The following is a 20,380-nucleotide window of genomic DNA, read 5'->3' on the forward strand; positions in this document are numbered from 1 at the left end:
TTTCTTTCTTTTCTTGCAGCTATGAGCTGCCAGCCACTCCTCAGTAAGGGGTGAGACCTTTTGGCTGACTTGATCTTATGTAGATCTTATGTAGATAACCAGAGCTGCTATAGGTCCAGGAGTGCAATAGCTGTGTCATGTCCAGAAGACAGCATTTCATAGCACCATCCCCATCCTCTGGCTCTTACATTATTTGTTCCTCTATGATGTTTTCTGAACCTGGTGTAGAGGTGGGTGGGTAATAAAGATGTCCCATTTAAACCTGAGCACTCACACCCTCTTTTCTCAACACTCTGTTTGGTTTTGAGTCTCTGTATTAACTGCTACCTAGGGAAAAAAAAAAGCATTTCTGATCAAGACTGAGGACAGCCCAGCTCTATGGGTGTAAACGTAAATATTTAAAAGGTAATTTGACAACATGACCATTAAGCAAAATAACAAGAGCTGACTGTACTTCACATAGACTTGTGAGCAAGGTTACAGTACCAGGCATGGAATTGTCTCCTGTGGAAGAGGCCTCAAATCCAATCAGAAAGCATAAAAGGAACCACAAAAGTTGTGCCACTATTGCACTGGTGAGATATCTTGCGTGGCAGATCAATATGTTAGCATGCAGGGTCCAATGCTGAGCAAAACCATTGATGCCCATTTCCCTAGAAGCTTACTGAGCATCTTCCAGCAGTATGAAAGCCAGCCAGTGGGGAGGACTGTTAGTTGGAGACTGATTTCTCTCTGATCTACAGCCAAAATGGTTCTAACCATCAAATGCTATGCTCCTGTGAATGGGAGTTGAGCACCCATAGATGTTTGTTACAGATGATATTTTTTCCTTAATAGTTTCCTTTCTCTTCTTCTTTATTTTTCAGTTTCTCTTTTTAAGATTGCGATATAATTACATCATTCTTTAATATATTTTTTTTCTCTATCCCTGTTCTAATTTTCTGATGTGAAATCTGCAGACAGAAACAACTGATTATACCTTCCTCGCGTGATAGAAGACAGCAGTTCAGCTTTTAAGAGGCAGTGAATAGAAACAGAGCCCCATATATGGATGAAAGCAGGGGAGAGCTGACATGAGGTAACAAAGATGTGAGCCCTGGGTCTGTGACCAACCAGTTATGTGGCCTGGACCAGCAATTTCAAAACCTTTTAGAGCCCTGGCTCCTTATCTGTAAAGTGTGAGCTCAGTGAAATGGGGAAAGAAGTATGGCTTACTGAGCAAAAAGAGGTGCAGCGAGGGTGTTTCAGGGTTCCCCACACTTCAGGGGTTCCCCATGATGGTGAATGCAAAAGTGCTTTGCAGGTCACATTCTGGTTTTCTTAGTTCTGTTATCATAGCCACGTCACTTCCTGCTCCTGAGCTGCACTGTGACAGTGATGAGTTCCACTTCTCAGGACAGTGGGGGATAGGGGTAAAGAGAAGTGAAGGGTGCAGCTTCAGGGCGTGTAAGATACTCATTCATGACGACCCTTGGTGGGAACTCAGGATTCGAATGTCTCACTAACCCCTAGGGTTGATGTGAACTATCCGTTTTGTTGAGTGTGTTCATGTCCTACTCTTTGATGCTCTTCCAGGATCTCTGACATGAAAACTTTGATCCTATAGTCAGATGGCCTTCCATGAGAGGCACTGATGGAGAAATGGTGTTCCAAATAATTCATTCCCACACTAGTCTGGGAGTCTCCTCTTTTGTGTCCTATACTAGGTATTTCTTTAAGGCATGGTTTCAGAGGAAGCCTATGAAAGTGAAAATTTCACTCATCACTAAGTGGAAGCATCTGAGATAGCTGACCACTTTCTATGGGAATAAACTTCAAAGGAACGGGATGTGAAATGGTTGTAACTGCATATTAGAAACAAGAAGGACCCAAGGAGTTAGAAACCCAGTGCTAACTGCCACTCACTAGAGTAGAGGTGGAGATGACAGAGACCTCTTGGGAACGGAAATAGATAAGGATGAAGAGCAGGTGAAGTGCCCTGGTCTCTTGGAGAGGGTTTCTGCCCACCTAACATTTCTTTAATTCTTTGCTATGGGTGCATGTGCCATGCAGCACTTCTGGTCATAGGACAACCTGAAATTTCTCCCCTTCTACCATCTTGGTCCTGAGGATTAAACTCAGGTCACTAGGCTGGCTTCGATGGAGCTCATATATGGTGCACCATCTTGCCAGCCAGAGCCGGGGAGCTGAGGGTGGGGATAGCATCACCACTCAGGCTCCAGAGAGGGTTGTAAAGTGGGAGCAGAGGAGGAAAAAAGAGGGAGAAGGACACTTCCCTTGGACATAACTGAAGTTAGTGAGCACTTCTATGAAGTTTGTCACGGAAAACCAGCAAAGGCTGTTTTTAAGCATCCTGTGATAGTTAATTTTTGATACCATCATGTTTGGGCTACAAAACCCAGACCTTTGATCAAGCATTATTTCTATATGTTCCTGGAAATGGGATATCTAGATGAAATGAATATTGACAGAAATAGAGTGAATAAAGCCCATTGCCATCCATCATGTAGGTGGCTTTTTATCAAATCACAAGAAAGCCTTACTAGAGAAGGACCAGACTGATGGGAAAGAGAATTCTGCCAGCACATGGCTTTGGCCTTGAGAGGAAAGACTTCCCTGGCTTTTCAGTCTGCACATGCTCTCCGTGGAGTTTGGATTTACTAGTCTCAACAATTCCTTAACATAAGTTTCCCCCCTTTTTTTCTACACATTTGAAACCCCAGCAAATGATTTCAGTACTAGCTCCTCATACAAGTGAGGTAAGTAAAAACCTTAATAGTAGGGCTGAATTCATGTTTCCATTAAAAAAAGATAGATTGTCAGTTTGGGATACCCACCTGTAGCCTCTCTTGTATCCCAAGGTGGGTATTGCAATATGGCAACCCACCTCGCTCAGGAACCTAGCTTCTTCATCTGTAAAATGAGGGGTGGGGTCTAGTGGCCACTAATACTAGGCCCTCACAGCTCATGCTGGCCACTGGCCACTCCAACAGCCATGCAGTGTCAGTGGTGCCTCAGACAAGATCAACATGTAGATGCCTTAGCCTTCCCTTCTCATTCTCATCCTCAAGCTCCAATCCTTCTGCCCATATCACATTCCTGCCTTCACCAGAAGAGCTTCCCTTCCTCCTCTCAGACATTCTTGCTGCATCAGAGATGCAGTGTGGACAAACCCAGCCCAGTATCTAGATTACTTATTTGTTTGTATTTTCTACTGTGTGTGCATGTAGAGGCCAGAGACTGGTGTCATGTGTCTTCATCAATCACTCCCGACCTTATTTTTTGAGACAGGGTCTCTCAATGAACCCAGAGCTCACTGATTTGGTTAGAATGGATGACCAGTAAGCACCAAAACTCTCCCTGTTGCTACCTCCCCAGAACTGGTGTTACCAGCATGTAGCACTGCACTGGGCTTCTTTTTCTGAGTCCTGGGGATCTGAACTCGGGTTCTCATACTTGCATAGTAAGCACTTTACTGACTGAGCCATCTCCCCAGGCCCTATTCATTCATCAGCCACTAAGCTCCTTCCTCTGTTAGTTTTCATTGCCTTTGCTTCTTTTCCTTCCGGTTGTCATCCTTCCTTCAACCTCTCCTGTTCTTTTTTATGTGATGTGACCAGAAGCTTTTACTTATGCACTGTTTGACTAGACTAGCTTTGCAGATACAGTTTACCTAGGGGTTTGGCATATCAGTTTGTTCCCTGTTTTTTTTCTCTCAGTCTCCTTTCCACCTGCAGGGACTCAGGGAGATTAGAGTCCAGGCCTGGGCAATAAAGTGATTGGGAAGCAATCTCTCTGCCCGGGGACAGGCACCTGCGTTACAGCTTCCTCCACTCCTTTCCTTTATCTCACTGCCCTTGTTTCTTCCCTCCCTCCCTCCTTTTCAGTATATAAGTATCTTATTTTTAAATCAATTTTATGGAGGTATAATTGACACATAGTAAACCAACATGTTTAAAGTAACCATTTGGTAAGTTCTAATATGAGTGCATACACAAACCCATCACCACAGCCAAGATAATAAACTTATCCATCACTCTCAAGGTATCTGTGTCCTCTTGTTACCTCTTCTTTTCTCTTCTTTACTATAATTTAAATCTTACGTAAATCTTCACACTAGAAACCATTTACAACTTCTGCTATATTGTCCTGGCTTCTTCACTTTTAATTGTGAGCAGTATTTCATTGTATGGATATACCACAATTTTTTGTTATTGATGGCTATATAGCTGCTTTGGTTTTGGAGTGTCACAAAGCAAGTTTCTGTAAACATTTAAGGAAAAGCCTTTGTACGGATGTAGCTTTTCACTTTTCTTGGGCTAGTGGCTAGAGGAACGGCTAGTTCACATGTGATGTGTCATTAGTCCCACGGACTAATATGTTAGATATTGCGTCCACAGGTGGTGCTGTTCTGGAAGGTAATGGAAACTTTAGGAGGTGACACTTAGTTGGAGAAAGTAGGTCACTTTGGATGTGGCTTCACACTCTATTTCTTGTCTGTCGTAAGGGGAACAGCCCCCTCCACCCACTGCAGCCATCATGACATTCTGCATCCCCAGGGGCTCTGGCTGAACAGAGCCTAGGAATGTGGACTGAGACTTCTGAAGTGAGGAGTCAAAATAGGCCTGTCTTCCCTTAGTTGTTTAAGTCAAGGGCTCTGCTACTGTAAAGATTTAGTCATGCAGTAGATATTATAATCAATTATTCTTCCCTCCCTCCAAGCCCCCTTCTGCCTCAGACTCCCTTATTTTAATCTCTTCCTTCCTTCCTTCTCCATTCCTCTCTACTTTGCTCCTGCTTCCTCCATCCTACTTTTTCTCTTCTGTCTTATTTCTTTTTTCTATTTCTTTCTTTCTCTTTCTATTTTCCTCAAATGGCAGGATCTTCTCAGGCAAAGACATGGTCTCATATAACCTGTGGGGGCATAGTGACATGGATAGATAAAAGATTTATGCACCCTTTAATATTTATAGGTTGGTAATAGTAAATTAAAGTGGATACTAAAGTCCATAATGAACGGAAAGGAAATCTATCCAGTGGTGAAGGCGAAGAACTGGAAGAAGGAGGAGATAGGTGCGTTAATGATGAATTCACAGACGTGTCACTCTCAGATTCCACCAGCCCACAGGCTCATCAAAATTCTAAGTCAGGCAGTTTTTAATTCCTTTTGCTCTAGAACAGATGTGAATGGTCCAGCTGGGAGGGTAGTACAGAGGGAGTAACCCTGAAGGATGCTGTCTGTCTATGTGGCTTTGTTTCCTTTACTCATCTAAAAGTCCCTGAATCAGTCACTTAAATGACGGCATCATTCACTTAAACTTGGCTGCTTTTTATTGAATGGAATGACAAGCCTGACTCATTTCTACAAATCTAGGGAGGTCTAAATTCTCAATCTCATGACCATTCAGAGCTCCTGAACAAAGGCATGTCTCCCCCCATTTTTTTTTATAGTGTCCATCTCTAAGTGGCTACTGTGAAGCCTGGTGTGAAGTTAGGTAGGTTTTCAGAGACCACTCTCTGAGAGTGAGAACTCTTGTCTGTGATTCTCATTGGTACCCCCTTGCAATACAAATAGTTGGGAGTAGAACCTAACAATGATTTTTCATACAGCCAGATCTGTGGCCCAGTGATGCATACTCTGAGTGTCTAGATCTTTGCTTATACCTCCCTGCTTATTGAATTTTGGGGGTGGGGAATTAAAGGGAGAGGAAAGAAACCAATGGCCTGTAGCTTGTTCTATGCCAGTCACTGTAGTAAGAGTTGACTCCTGGGGACTTATTCAATGTTATTTTTTGGCGACAAAGGAGTTATTGTTTCCATCTGTTACTGATGAGGACAGGGAAACTGAGATGATGATACTTGTCCAACACTTCACTGCAGAACTAAGATTTGAACACACAATTTCCCTAGTATGTTAAACTCCTTCCATAAACATTGACCGAGGTATGGCAGATGCTGGGGACTTGATGAACAAAGAGTCATTTGAGAAGAAGATTGCAAGGAAGTAGGGTGAGATACAATGCAGCTGGCAGAGATAATCATGGTGACCAGCTGGCTATGAAGGGCATTATCCACCAGGCTAAGGAATATGAGCTTTATTCTGCAGGTGACTAGAATAACATGGGGCTTTAAGTCAGTGAAGAACAGGGTTGGACTCATGTTCAGAAAGCTTGTCCATTAGTGATGTGGGAAGCAGAAGGAGAAAGAGTCTGGAACAGCCCTCAGACCACAGGAAGACTAAATACTATGGCAATGAGCTAGATAAAACAACTGGACCCTTTCGTAGATGGCATATGCGTGCCTGCTCCTTAAGGCTCTATGTAGTACATACAGGAAGACCAAGGCAAAGAGCTTAAACAACACTCGCCTCAGTCATTACAGAACAAACTGTCAAAAGATGTGCCCCATGTACTGACTCTTAATAGTCTTCAGGTTATACACTACAGGACACATCATTTACCAGATCCAAAGATGACATCCATAACCTCTCTATGGGGTATATTTGCTTTCTCATGCACCAAGCCCCATAATACAGTAGATCCTGGGGACAGACAGGACAAATCATTATGAAAGCCAGTCCTCTTCTCCGCCACCCCACCCAGGTCCTCACATCTCTCTACCATCCATTTAACCATTTCCAGTGACAATGGCCTGCCTCTCTCTCTCTCTCTCTCTCTCTCTCTCTCTCTCTCTCTCTCTCTCTCTCTCTCTCAGACACCCTGCACATTTTCTTTTCTTTTTGGTTTTCTGAAACAAGGTCTAAGTATCCAGTCCAAACTGATCTAGGGCTTACAAATCTCCTGCCTTCATCTCCTAAGTCCTAGCATTACAGACATGTGCCCACTATCCTTCCTTCACATGTTTTCACATAAAATTATAAAAATTTGATCCCATTGTTTTGTTAAAAATCTAAAATATGGGCTGGGTGTGATAGCACACACCCTTAATCCCAGCACCTGGGACACAAAGGCAGGCAGATCTCTGTGAGTTGGAGGCTAGCCTGGTCCACAAAGTGAGTTCTAGGACAGCCAGAGCTGCTACACAGAGAAACCAAACAACCTAAAAGATGTTTATTAAGATGGTTCTCTTGCTGTTTCTCTGAAGAGCCAGTGATAAGATTATAGAATAACAAAGAGATTGTAATTGCTTTCAGCATTTAACATAAGATTATTAATTAAAAATCAAAACTATAGTTTGATTATAATGGTTACTATCATTGATGGATTTTGTTGAGATTAATTTTATACTGAAATAATAAAAAAATATAATAATGTACAGCTCAGAAAAAGGAAGAAAGAAAGAAAGGAAGGAAAGAAGAAAGGAAGAAAGAAAGAAAGAAAAAAACAGGGTTCCCACACACCTCCATCCAGATGCTTTTAATTCTGCTTTCCCTCAGAAGGAACATCTTCCTGGCAGCCTTGCTGTCAATGTCCTGACAGGAAAGAAGACAGTTTAAAAAAACACTTGTATCCCTCCCTATGGTGATCAGACTTAAAAAATAATAGACTCTAAGAAATACAACTTTCTCCAGGGATCCCTTGCTGGGTCTAGGAAGAGGCTGAGAGTCTGGGGTCAGTGACAGTGATTTCTCTGGAAAGACATTTCACACAGTTTTAACAATTTGTCAGATCACTTTGTCGTGAAGACTGGAGCCCAGACAATACTTAGAGAGTGGGACCACACCTTGAGCAGGACCATTTACTTAAGCATACCTCCTATTGAAATCTAACAATGAAGACGGACCTGGAAATCTCTAGCTCACTTTGTCACCCCTCTTCCCAAGGTGGCCACACTGCATAAGCCATCTTTTTCTGTTTATCACTCCTGAACATTTCCTCAACTGTCCCAATGAGGACTGGTGGCTAAGCTGGGCTTGTTAGGTGTCTATGGCCATACTGGCCCTGACAACTCCAGTAACATAGCTTCTCCTCTGGAGGCTGGCAGTGCAAAGTGGAGCAACCTAGCAACAAAACATGACTGAAGATAAGACTTCTGGCACATCAGGGCTCCGTACCTGACATTGTTTCTGTGTTTCCTAGTCTCTGTTCTGAATGGGGGGGGGGGAGGGAGTGGGTCAGATCCTTCCTGAGAGGCTTGCACTTTCTCATAGGAGGGGCTTTGCTACTAGGAAGAGAATTTTATTTTTATTTCTATTTTTATTTTTTTAAACTTCCATTTTATTAAAAATCATTGCAAGTTTTTAAAAAACAGTGAAAAATTAAACTTTTAAATAAACCTTATTTTCCATCAGTTGCCTCACCTTTTCTTTTTTCTTTTTTTTTTTCTTTCTTTCTTTCTTTTCTTTTTTTTTTTTTTTTTTTTGCAGATTCCTAGTGAGCTTGTCCCATAGCTTTTGGTACTTTCTCTGAATCGATTTGGCCCTTACTCCACTCACTGTACAGCAGTTGAAGGTAAGGAGGGCTGGAGCTTTTGGTACTATCTGGGACAAAGTTCAACAGAGATTTTTAGGGAGTGCTCTTTGCACGCAAAGCAGCGTTACAAGCTGGACTGGTGCTAAGTGGCTACGTTTGAACTGCGACATTCAAACCCCAGCAACACAATTAAAACTGGAAACGATCAGCTGGGATTAGAAGGATTCAAAGGGTAATTGCTTCTGGGCACATTGTATTGCTTGGAGTAGCAGGGCAGGGACAATGGGTGGAACAGGAATTAATTATATTGGGATACTTGTTTATTTTTATAGAGAGTTTTAAACTCATGTGCAACTGGCCAAGTTGTGCCTTTTCTCCAATACTCTTGGGTTTGGTTAACTGCTGAGGACTTATCTGCCAACTGCAATTACTTCCATTCTTGAAAACCATGAAAGCACACAACTATACTCGCTATAAATCAGCGTGATAAATCCTTTTATTGCCTTTATAATAATAATGCCTAAATTTGTAGCGTGCTCATAACATTTTCAGAAGGCTTTCCCATGTGTTATCTTGGTGTGTCTTTGCAGAAACCAGAACAAGATGTCTCAAGGCTGGCACTTCAGCCTAAGATGGTGAAGGCAGAGAACAAAAAAGTGCACAGCAGGGTACTGTCAGCCCAGCTCGCAGCCCACAGTGCCTGCCTCTCGCCCAGCATGCTTGTCCTATTGCACTGGGGAGAAGGGAGCAACTTGTTGCTAATTAGGCAGGGCTGGGCACATCCACCTCAGAGTAAAAAGGTCACTGTTGAGGTGTAAGCAGAAGTTGAAACTCATGAAAGAACTGGCCATTTAAATTGAGGGTGGGGGACGTGAGATGAGGGAGTAAAAGTGTGTTGTTCTATATGAGGCTTCTGGAATAAGCCCCAAGGAACGGACTTTGACTTAGAATTGGTAATCTTGCCTTATTCCTGCCTGGTTTCCTTTCATGGCTTTGTATCTATCAAGCAACTGTGCACCAAACACTTTCTGAGCCATAAAGACTTATGGCGCTAATCATGACGTTAACCAGTATTACAATTAAGGCTAAGTGATCCAGTGTACAAACTTGAGCCAGAGAAATCAGACACTCTGGCTACTGCCATTATTCTGCCTCACTGGTGCTTGTCTGTGACATCATCACCAAAGGCCAGCCACTATGGCAGCTGTTCCTCCCCCTTTTCACCCCTATGCTTGTCTTAGCGTTTCTATTGTTGTTAAACACCATGATCAGAGTAGCTTATTAAATAAAGCATTTAATTTGGGGCTCACTGTTTTAGAGGGTTAATGTTCATTATCATAATGGCAGGAAGCATGGCAGCAGGCAGGCATGAGCCTACATCAGTAGCTGAGAGTTTACATCTTGGTCTGAAAGTACAAGGAGAGAGAGGGAGGGAGGGGAGGGGAGGGAGCAAGGGAGGGAGAGAGAGAGAGAGAAAGAGAGAGAGAGTGAGTGAGTGAGAGAGAGAGAGAGAGAGAGAGAGAGAGAGAGAGAGAGAGAGAGAGAGAGAGAGAAAACTTTGAAACATCCTCCTCATGAGGATGCTGCGGACCAAGTATTCAAGCACATGAGCCTATGGGGGCCATTGTCATTCAAACCACCACAATGTTCTAAGGTGTGTTTAACAAAATGTTTCACTGATTATGACAGAACAGGTTAATAGGATTTCAAAATGTAGGCACAATAGGCAGAGGTAGATGAATACAGATGAATATAAACAGCACCCATGAGATCTCCTTCCAGTTCTGAAGTGCACATAGAACCCAGGTTCTGCGACAACTCTTGAGTGTGAATCCTGCTCCAGCGTTTGTTCTGGAGATGGAGTTTTCACACAATATTTGTTCCCAATTTTGTAAAGCCACAGCCAACAGAAGCAAAGATTCCAGATTTCCCAGACTGCTCCTGTGCACTTATTGTGGAGTAATTACCCAATAGAAAACACTGTTCTGTGCACCTTTAAGCCAACACACAGAAGTTAGTAGCATTCCAGGAGTGGGGAGCAAGCTTGCTGCGAGAGAACCCTGACTGTGCAAACTGACTTTGAACCCTTGGCCCCCGTGATTAGTGCAGAGTCCTGCCATGAACACCTATAACTCTAATGCCTTGGCAGGTAGAGACTAGAGGATTGCTGAGGCTTGCTGGGTGCCAGCTTAGCCCCAGGTTTAGTGAGAAAACCTGTTTCAAAGGGATGAGGTGGAGAGTGACAGAGAAGAATCATCAAAATGCTCTTCTGTCTTCTTTATGGACACCCACACCTGTATACACATGAGGGTGCACACCACATAAGCACACACAAAATACACACATACATACACACACTCTGAAAACCTCAGCCATGTTCCTAACAACCAACTATCTGAAAGAGAAGTTAAGAAAACAATCCAATTTGTTATAGCTAAAAGCAAATGAAATTCTTCAGAATAAAAACATATTTGTTTTTGAGCCAGGACTCACTCTGTAGCACAGGATAGCCTCTAACTCCTGCTCTTCCAACCACAACTTCCCATGCGTTGATTTTACAGAAATGGGCCACCATGTTCAACAAGGGAAAGAATCTTAGCAGATACTTATCAAAAGACACACAGAAGCCAAAGATGCGTTTTAAAAGTCTCAGAATCAGCAATTATCACTGAAATGCAAATTAAACACACAGCGTGATATCATCATCTACTTGTTAGAATTACTTTTGTTGTTAAAAAGAGGAAAGAAAACAACTGACAATGAGGATGTGGAGGAAAATAAACACTCTGTTGGTGGGAATATAATTAACATGCCCAATATGAAAAACAATATGGAATTTCCTCAAAAGCTGAAAATAGAACTACCAGGCTTGGGGGAGGCTCTGCTCAGTGGCAGAGCACCTGTGAATGTCGTGCAAGAAGCCATGTGGATTTGATCCCTAGAACTGAAAAAAAGGGATGGCCCATCCAATGAAAAAATGACACCAATGCACAGAACAGTGTTGTTCCCTATGTTCATTGCAGCATTTTTCATTATCGGCCAGATATGGAATTAACCTATGTGTTCATTACTAGATGAGTGAAAAAGAAAAATGTGTATAAATAGACTTCTACATCTTTCAAAGGAAGAAAATCCTTCCAATTTTCAACATCAGGGGGAGTCTGAAGGACATTGTGCTAAGTGAATAAACTATGGCCAGGAGGGCAAATGGTCACATGATTTTGTTACACACAACCTAAAAGAGTTGAACTCAAAATTAGAAAGTAGAAAGGTGGTGATGAAGGGTTGGAGTGGTATTTTTGGGAAGGGTGTTCTAGAAACACCAGTCTAAGGAAACAAAACTTTGGTTAGAGAAAAGAGTAAATCCAAAGATTTGTGTATGGTATGGCTTTCTTTTGCTTGTGTGTTTGTTTCTTTGTTCTTCCTTTCCTTCCTCCCTCCTTCCTTCTGTCCCTTCCTTCTTTCCTTCCTTCCTTCCTTCTTCTTCTTCTTCTTCTTTGGTTTTTTGTTTTGTTTGTTTTTGTTTTTGTTTTTAGAGACAGGGTTTATTTTTGTCTCCTTAGCCATCCTGAAACTTAGAGATCTGCCTGCCTCTCTCCGCTTTGTGCTGGGATTAAAGGTGTGAGATTAAAGGTGTGCCAGGTAATTTTTAAAAGACATTAAGAAAGTAGATTGAAATTATTTATTTAGTGGCTGGAGAGCTTACTTGTGTTGCTATGTACTCAGAAATCTTGTCAATCTACAAAGTGGGTTTCAAACATGCTAACCATAAAAACTAAGTCAGTGGGGGTAGCTATATATGTTAAATAGCTCAAAGTAGATACTCCACAATGTATACATTTTTAAAAACAACACATGGCACACTATAAACATATAAATTTCATTTGTCAATCAAACCCAGAGAGTAGAAAGACTTCCAGTTACAACTCAGTACATCTGCCCCCAAAGGCCACCTGCAATGGCGCTCTCATTTAGTGCCTCAGAGTCAGTGAGCAATTTTTTGCCACAGGCTCTGCATCTGGGTTCATAGGTCCAGAGGTGCAGGTGAAAAGGAAGTGTAAAGAGAAGTTGCTTTCACTGAGGGTAATACAACGACACCAGATGAACATGACTGCTGAGGTCCGATATGTCTGGATTTCGATCCCAGATTTATCACTTGTAACCTGGAAATTGTTGAGCCTCTCTGGAACTCGAGTGGCCACAAAGGAGAATGAAGAATGTCTTTAACATCAATTGAAATATTCTCTGGAAAGCATTTCTCACAAAACATAGGCCAGACTTGCCAGGTGATGGCCCCAGCATTCTGGGTTCCATTTTATAGTTGGTCAAGACCTTTGCCTGACCAAGAACCCAGACCTCACATTCCCCCTTTCTCTCTATGCTCTGCCAAGCAGCTTAATCTAACCACTTTAAAATTTTTAATTTATTTTTAATTTGTTCCCTTTACATTCCGATCATAGCCCCCTCCATCCCCCCTTCTCCCACTACCTAGTTCCCCGAAAGAGGGATCCCTCCTCCTCTATCATCTGACCTCACCCTATCAAGTCTCATCTGGATTTCCTGTATGCTCTTCTTCTGTGGTCTGGCAAGGCCGCCCAGTCAGGAGGAAGCGATCAATGAGTGGGCATGGGAGTCCATGTTAGAGTAGCTCCTACTTCCCATATATACTGCCCAACAATCATCTTCATAGCAGCTTTATTCGTAATAGCCAGAATCTGGAAACAACCTAGATGTGCCTTAACCGAAGAGTGAATCTAACCACTTTTTTAAAAACTGCAATTTAATGTGCCTAGTTCATCTGCGTAGAATCTCTCCACTATTCTTGGCTCAGGAGACATTAACATGCCCCATCTATTATATGGTCAGAGACTGGGTCTAATTCTTTGTCTTGACAGTAGCCCTTTGAACATGAGAATGTGCTTATGGTTCACAAATGAACTCCCACACCTGACACCGGAAAACCCAAGGCCTTTTCTCTTCGCAGCTTAATTCCAGCTGCTTGTCTGCTGCCTCCAGAAAGCCATTGTGATGGCAGTTTGTCCTTATGTTAGTGACACCTGGTAAAATGGTTCTGCACACATGAACTCAAACCTGGCAAATAATTGCCTGGAATAGAGACTGAACACATTTTCAGTGTGCATATTTCTGGGTGTCTGGGAGGATACCCTTCTAAGAGAGGAACTGCCTAACTGTAAGTACCCCATACTTTTAAGGTTGAGTAGACATTGTCAGTGCTTACAACCTCCAGCAATAATTCATGTTATCATGAAAATCTATGAAAATTCTGAGTCCTTATGACCGTGAACCTATGTTACAGCCTCATTTTCAACATTTTGCAAATCTGATGATATAGGCTGCAGTATATCATTATTGTTTGAAATCTTAGATAATTAGTAAGGGTGAATGCTTTTTTTTTTTTTTTTTTTTTTTTTTTTTTTTTTTTTTAGGTGCAGTGAACTTTATTGATGGTATTCAAGAGAGTAGGGCTCCCTGGGCCCCTCTCATTATTCTGGGGTCTAGGATGGAGACTGTGAGGGGAGATACTCAGTGTCAGGGGCAGAGCTGGAACAGGGACTCCTCAGCAGCCGAGGGCCTCTCTCTCACTCTTGTGTCCTTGCTGGGGAGGGGGGTGGGGTCCAGGGCTTCTTACTCCTTGGAGGCCATGTAGGCCATGAGGTCCACCACCCTGTTGCTGTAACCAAATTCATTGTCATACCAGGAAATGAGCTTTACAAAGTTGTCATTGAGGGCAATGCCAGCCCCAGCATCAAAGGTGGAAGAGTGGGAGTCGCTGCTGAAGTCTCAAGAGAAAGCCTGGTCCTCAGTGTAGCCCAGGATACCCTTCAGTGGGTCATCAGATGCTGCTTTACTACCTTTTTGATGTCGTCATACTTGGCGGGTTTCTCCAGTCGGCATGTCAGATCCAAGACGGACATGCTGGGCGTGGGAACGTGGAAGGCCATGCCAGTGAGCTTCCTATTGAGCTCTGGGATGACCTTCCCCACAGCTTTGGCAGCACCAGTGGATGCAAGGATGATGTTCTGGGCAGCTCCACGGTCATCACGCCACAGCTTTCCAGAGGGGCCATCCACAGTCTTCTGGGTGGTAGTGATGGCATGGACTGTGGTCATGAGTCCTTCCACAATGCCAAAGTTGTCATGGATGACCTTGGCCAGGGGCGCTAAGCAGTTGGTGGTGCAGGAAGCATTGCTGACTATTTTGAGTGAGTTGTCATGCTTCTCCTGGTTCACACCCATCACAAACATGGGGGCATCGGCAGAAGGGGCGGAGATGATGACCCTTTTGGCTCCACCCTTCAAGTGGTCCCCAGCCTTCTTCATGGTAGTGAAGACACCAGTGGACTCCACAATATCCTCGGCACCAGCATCAGCCCATTTGATGTTAGCGGGATCTCGCTCCTGGAAGATGGTGATGGCCTTCCCGTTGATGACAAGCTTCCCGTTCTCAGCCTTGACCGTGCCGCAGAATTTGCCATGTCATACTGGAAAATGTAGACCATGTAGTTGAGGTCAATGAAGGGGTCATTGATGGCAACAGTCTCCACTTTGCCAGACGTGAAGGCAGCCCTGGTAACCAGGCGCCCAGTACGGCCAAATCTGTTTACTCCGACCTTCACCATCGTGTCAAGGGACGAGGCTGGCACTGCACAAAAAGATGTGGCTGTCTCTGGAACAGGGAGGGGCAGAGAGCCAGGGTGAACACTCTTATATTTGATTCCTGACCAATTATGCTTTCTATTCTGAGAGTTGTCTTTCAGTTGGGCTTTGTCCTACTTTTGTATTGGTTGAATAGGTAGTCTTTATACATATTCTGGACATATAAGAGCAAAAACATATATGTGTGCCTATATGGTCTGGATTAATTTTATCACTGCATTTTTTGTAATTTATGTACTGTATTTTCATATACTTTATTGTATCTTTGTCAGAGAGGGTTGCACTTAGCAAGGTCAAATTCAACCGGTTTTCCTTTATTGTTTGAACTTCTTGTGTGATTCTGACTATTGGAAGCCAGGTACCTCAGAAGCACAGGCAATATGGGGAATAAGCGGAGGCTAAATCAAAGGAGAATTATGGCAGGAGGTTCCTCAGAAGGATTGACTATAAGTTCTAAGTTTAACTTGTCATTGCAAAACTGTAAGCAAATGCATAGGGAGGGAGAGACTTAAGAAAACAGAGTCTTGGCTCCATCCCTCCTTTTTGCATACCCACAGTATGATATCATCAAAAGCAGGAGATGCACATTCATTCAATTTATGTAATTTATTCAGACTTTATCACTGCTACTTGCCCTATTGGGTGTCTGTATCTGGTGAGTCTGCTGTAGCTTTATCGCTGGACATGGATTCCACCACGCACTTCTGCAACCAAACCACAGGCCCTGGTGCTGCCCAACTGTAGCCTGTGATTTTGCTGCAACTATCTCAAGTCATTGTTGCTGAAACAAATTTTATTTTCTGATGACTTTGAAATAGTATGTTTAACTTTAGTTTTTAAGTACATCAACATCTTTTGTATCCATGAATAGTAGTTTTAGGTTCCCTGGGGATGCTCAAAAATCCCTAAATGTTGAAGAAGTCTCTTTTTTATAAAATAATGTAGTATCAACACAGAATCAAGACATATCCCTTAATATTGTGACATCTCCTGATGCCTTCAAATACTTAGTACAATTCATATGCCATATATTAGATCTTAAATGAGTTTCTTGGAGATTAATAGCCAGTATCTATACATGTTTAGCACAGACACAAGTGTTAAAATATTTTAAGCCCCAATAAGTTGAATCCTCGTGTACTGGCAAATGTTTCTGCTCTTGTGATGCGATACCTGGTACAGGTAGCTTAAGGGAGGAGAGGTTTACCTTGGCTCACAGTTTAGAGTTTCAGTCTCTTGTGGCAAGGAAAACATGGTAGCTAGGACTCCCAACTATGACATGGATGTCATGTTACTTAACCGCAGACAGGAAGCAGAGACAGGTAGCTGGACATGAAGCCATCCTAGAACCCTCAAGCTCTGCTCCTCAGGCACCATGTTTGCCACCTAGGCACTATGCCCAAAAGACCCTGCTGTTTCCCTAAGCATCTCTACTAGCCAGAGGTCAAGTGATCAGACACAAAAGTCCATGAGGGATAGTTCATATTTATAGCGTAGTAACGCATGGATTTGGATGTTGCTGCTATGGACAGACAAAAAGGCACACAGCTTACCAAGCTGAATGAGCGTGGCCTCTGGAGTCTGGTGCGCCTGTGTTTGCAACACCACACGGTAACCTTGAATGACTTTTCCTAGCCTTGTTGATGAGGAAATGGGGGGCAAGGGAGGACCTGAAATACCATGCAGCCTTGCTAAACAATGGCCAAAATGTATCATGGAGTGATAGTTACTGCAAAGCTTTCTCCTCCAACACCAACCTCATCATTCTGATTTCCTTTCATAAGAGTAGGGAGTGCTGCTGCCTTTGTCCCTGCTCACCACCTCAGCTTATGGTGCAACCTATTTGGGAAAGTCTTTAGTTCGCTTATGCCTTCTTCCTTCAATTTCCTCCCGAGTAGGAGGAGCATCTTCCATAGGTGCTTCCTAAGTCCGTCGCTGGGGATCCACAGCTCCCATTTTTGTGTCTCTCACATTTTCTGTTTCACCTGCAGTTTGCCAGGAAGTGGCTGGCCTTGGCTGCCTTCCTTGCTGCCTGGGAAAATCCTCTCCGTGCCTATGCTGGCATGCTGGGTGCCCTTTTAAGAGGACTGCCACAGAGGCATGATGGCTCCTGATCCAAGCACAGAAGACCAAGCGGGGAGAGTCCGTGCATCCTCCCAGGGGAAGAAGCTAGTCTGGGAAACAACCACTGCAGTCATCTCATTAGCATAATCTCAGGAATTAATGGCTTGATTGATGTCCCATGTTTCCCTGCAGTTTTCTATAAATGATAACGCATTAAAACGAGATGGAGGAAAGAAAACATGACACGACATATATTATTTAGGTGTTTGCAGAGAGGCCGGCACACAAACACACACAATTTATCAACAGTCAGTTTTTTTTTCCATGGTGTCCTGAGCTTGAAGCTGCCAAGAAATGGAATTAATTTCATAGCAGGTGATTCTAGACTATTTCACATGGGCCATCTGTCGCTTCTTCATTTACCTCTCTGCTGTTACAATAATTAATCATTTCAGGCGTAGGCTTGGCACAGGAAGCTCTTCCCTGCTGGAGAGCTCTACAAGAGGGAATAGCATTGACTTACTTGCTCTAAAGCAGCAGGTTTCTGTGAAGCAAGTATGTTCACTTTTTTTTTTTTAACTCATTTGCTTTTGTCTCTGCCACCAGTGTCTCAGGAGTTGGAGGTGGCTTCATAGAGCATGGCTGCAATAATACATGTTCTTTTTGGGTAGCCAAAGAAACTGAGGTCAGGGAAGTTTCACCAACTGCCTGCTTCACATAGCTAATAAATGAGAATAAGGACCCAAATGTAGGTTTATCAGATTTTCAAGACGTAGTCCTCTGTTAGGATTTGAACGTGAAATGTCCCCTGCAGGCTCATAGTTGGAGTGTGTATTAGCTACTTTCCCTGTGGCTTTGACAAAGTGCCTGACAAAAAGCAACTTAATGAATAAGGAAGGAAGGGTTTACTATAGCTTATGGTTGGAGGGTACATACCATCAATGGCAGGAGATACATGGCAGTGGAGGTGGGAAGATGACCACGTTTGTTCACAGTCAGCATGCCCAGAGTGATAAACATTGGAAGCTCAGTTTGCTGTCCATCTTTAGTCCCCCCCCCTTTGTGTTCAATTCAGGAGCTGAGACCATGAGATGCTGCCACCCACATTCAGGTCTTGTCTTTCCTTGTTAAAGTCTCTGATAATGGACTAGGAGTGTGTCTCTTAGGTAATTTCAAATCCTGCTATGGTGGTTTGACTGAGAATGGCACCCATAGGCTCATATATTTGAATGTTTGGTCCCAGGTTGGTGGAACTGTTTGAAGATTAGGAGATGCAGCCTTCATGGAGGAGGTGTGTCACAGCTCATACTAATCTCAGTTTTAGCCCCTCCCAATGCTTGCTTATGGGTCAGGTGTAAGCTCTCACCTACTGCTCCAGTGCCGTGACTGCCTCTGCCTGCCTGCTGCCACAATTCTCAGCATGATGGTCATGAACTCACCCTCTGGTACTGTACGCTCCAAATAAACTATTACCTCTGTAAGCTGCCTGGTCATGGTACTTTGTCATAGTAATAGAAAAGTAACTAAGTCTGAAGCAAAGGGAAAAGTGAGTACTAAAAATCACAGAATGTCTGCTTCTCAAACTCATGGTGTGTGTTTAAGTCTGGGAAGCTTTCAAGATGCAGGTTTTAACAGGGACAGGTGTTTGCTAGGAGTGGGTGAACCACTCGCTCTCTCTTCTTCTGGTCTATGCCACATACATGGCTTCAGCCTCATGTCCCCTCTGCCACGGGTAAACCATTTTGCTGGCCATGCTTTTCTATCACAACAGCTTAAATTCTTCATCTTTAAGGTGTTTCTTCTATAAGGCAGTTTGTCCCAACAATGAGGAAGTAGTAAGTGCACTCTTCTAGTCCTTGATTTGAAGGCCATTACCTACAGGAGAAAATGAGTTTCATTAGAAACAAGAGAACCATGCTGCAGATCCTACAAGTCTTTGACTTAATAGTCTAGAAGTCAAGCCACTGTGATGAAAGAATGTGAGTCACTGGTCCAGTGTGCTTCACGAGACAGTGGGAGGAAGAAAGGGTCAGGGTGGCTTTCTTGACTGAGACTCATTCATCTACTAGAATGTATTCATTTATTTATTAGTGATGCGTTCTTATCAGCTGACTAATTGGTCTCTGCCAGACACAGGGCCAAGTGCCAGAGACTTTATGAGGAAGTTCTTGCACTCTCATGCCACCGGTGCTTTAGTAGGAAGATGTGAAATGATTTGTTAAACAGATGAAAGTTGAGATATGTGCTACATGCGAAACAAAGGGCAGAGGTGGAGGAAGATTGGTGGCTGTTTTTGTCTCCCCTCCCCCATGTATTTACATGTGTGTAGCTGGGATAGTCCCAGAGGAGGAGGCTGTGCTATGATGGGGATGTAAAATGCATTCTGTATGCTCATGGGTTTGAAAACTCAGTCCCCAACTAGTGCCATTGTTTTGGGAGGTTGTGGAAACTCTGAGATGTGAAACCTAGCTGGAAGAAGTGGATCTGTTAGGGCAGGCCTTATGGTTTGCTACCAGGTCCTAATTCCTGTCCCGTCTCTGCTTCACAATCAGTTCAGATATGAGCAAGAATCTTGACACTCAAAAATTATTTATTTAATCATTTTTTAAAAAAGATGTATGTACTTATTATTATATGTACAATTTTCTGCCTGAAAGTACACCTGCTATCCAGAAGAGGGCATCACATCACATCATAGATGGTTGTGAGCCACCATGTGATAGCTGGGAATCGAACTCAGGACCTCTGGAAGAGCAGTCAGTGCTCTTAACCTCTGCGTCATCTCTCTAGCCCTTATTTAATCACTTTACAGACTGATCCCAGTGCCCAAATCACAGCAGGACTAGAAGCTTTACACTCTTGACATTAAGCCTTCCCTGCCACAGTGGATTATACCCACACACAGTGATCCAAAATATGCCCTTGGTCTTTAAGTTGATTCTTGTGAGTTGTTTGGTCACAGCAATGAGAAAAATAACAAATAGAGGCCAAACCTGAAATTGTACCTGCAGGATGGAGCTGAGCATGTTTACAAGTAGGAGGAATGGAGACTGACACAGAGTCCCTCCTCCCTTCCACCCCCGCCCCCAATCCCCACATATAGAAAAGCTCTGAGCTTAAAAGGCCAGTGGAATAGGAAGGGTGTAGGCCAGTGAAGCCTGGTCAGGTAGGGGCAAGAAGGAAACACGAGACATTGTTCCATACTTCTCTGTGGGTCATGGTAGAAAGTTGACTGTGAATAACAGAAGCCCACCAAAGGAGCTTTAA

The 20,380-nt window shown here is 43.3% G+C and overlaps 1 pseudogene; it reads right to left on the bottom strand.

Moving 5' to 3' along the window:
- The window catches only part of LOC127201206 (glyceraldehyde-3-phosphate dehydrogenase-like), an 804,529-nt pseudogene extending 789,462 nt beyond the window's left edge, over positions 1-15,067 (bottom strand).
- Between the last annotated feature and the right edge of the window lie 5,313 nt (positions 15,068-20,380).

Source organism: Acomys russatus, chromosome 17 (assembly GCF_903995435.1).
Source record: "Acomys russatus chromosome 17, mAcoRus1.1, whole genome shotgun sequence".
NCBI classification, from domain to species: Eukaryota; Metazoa; Chordata; class Mammalia; order Rodentia; family Muridae; genus Acomys; species Acomys russatus.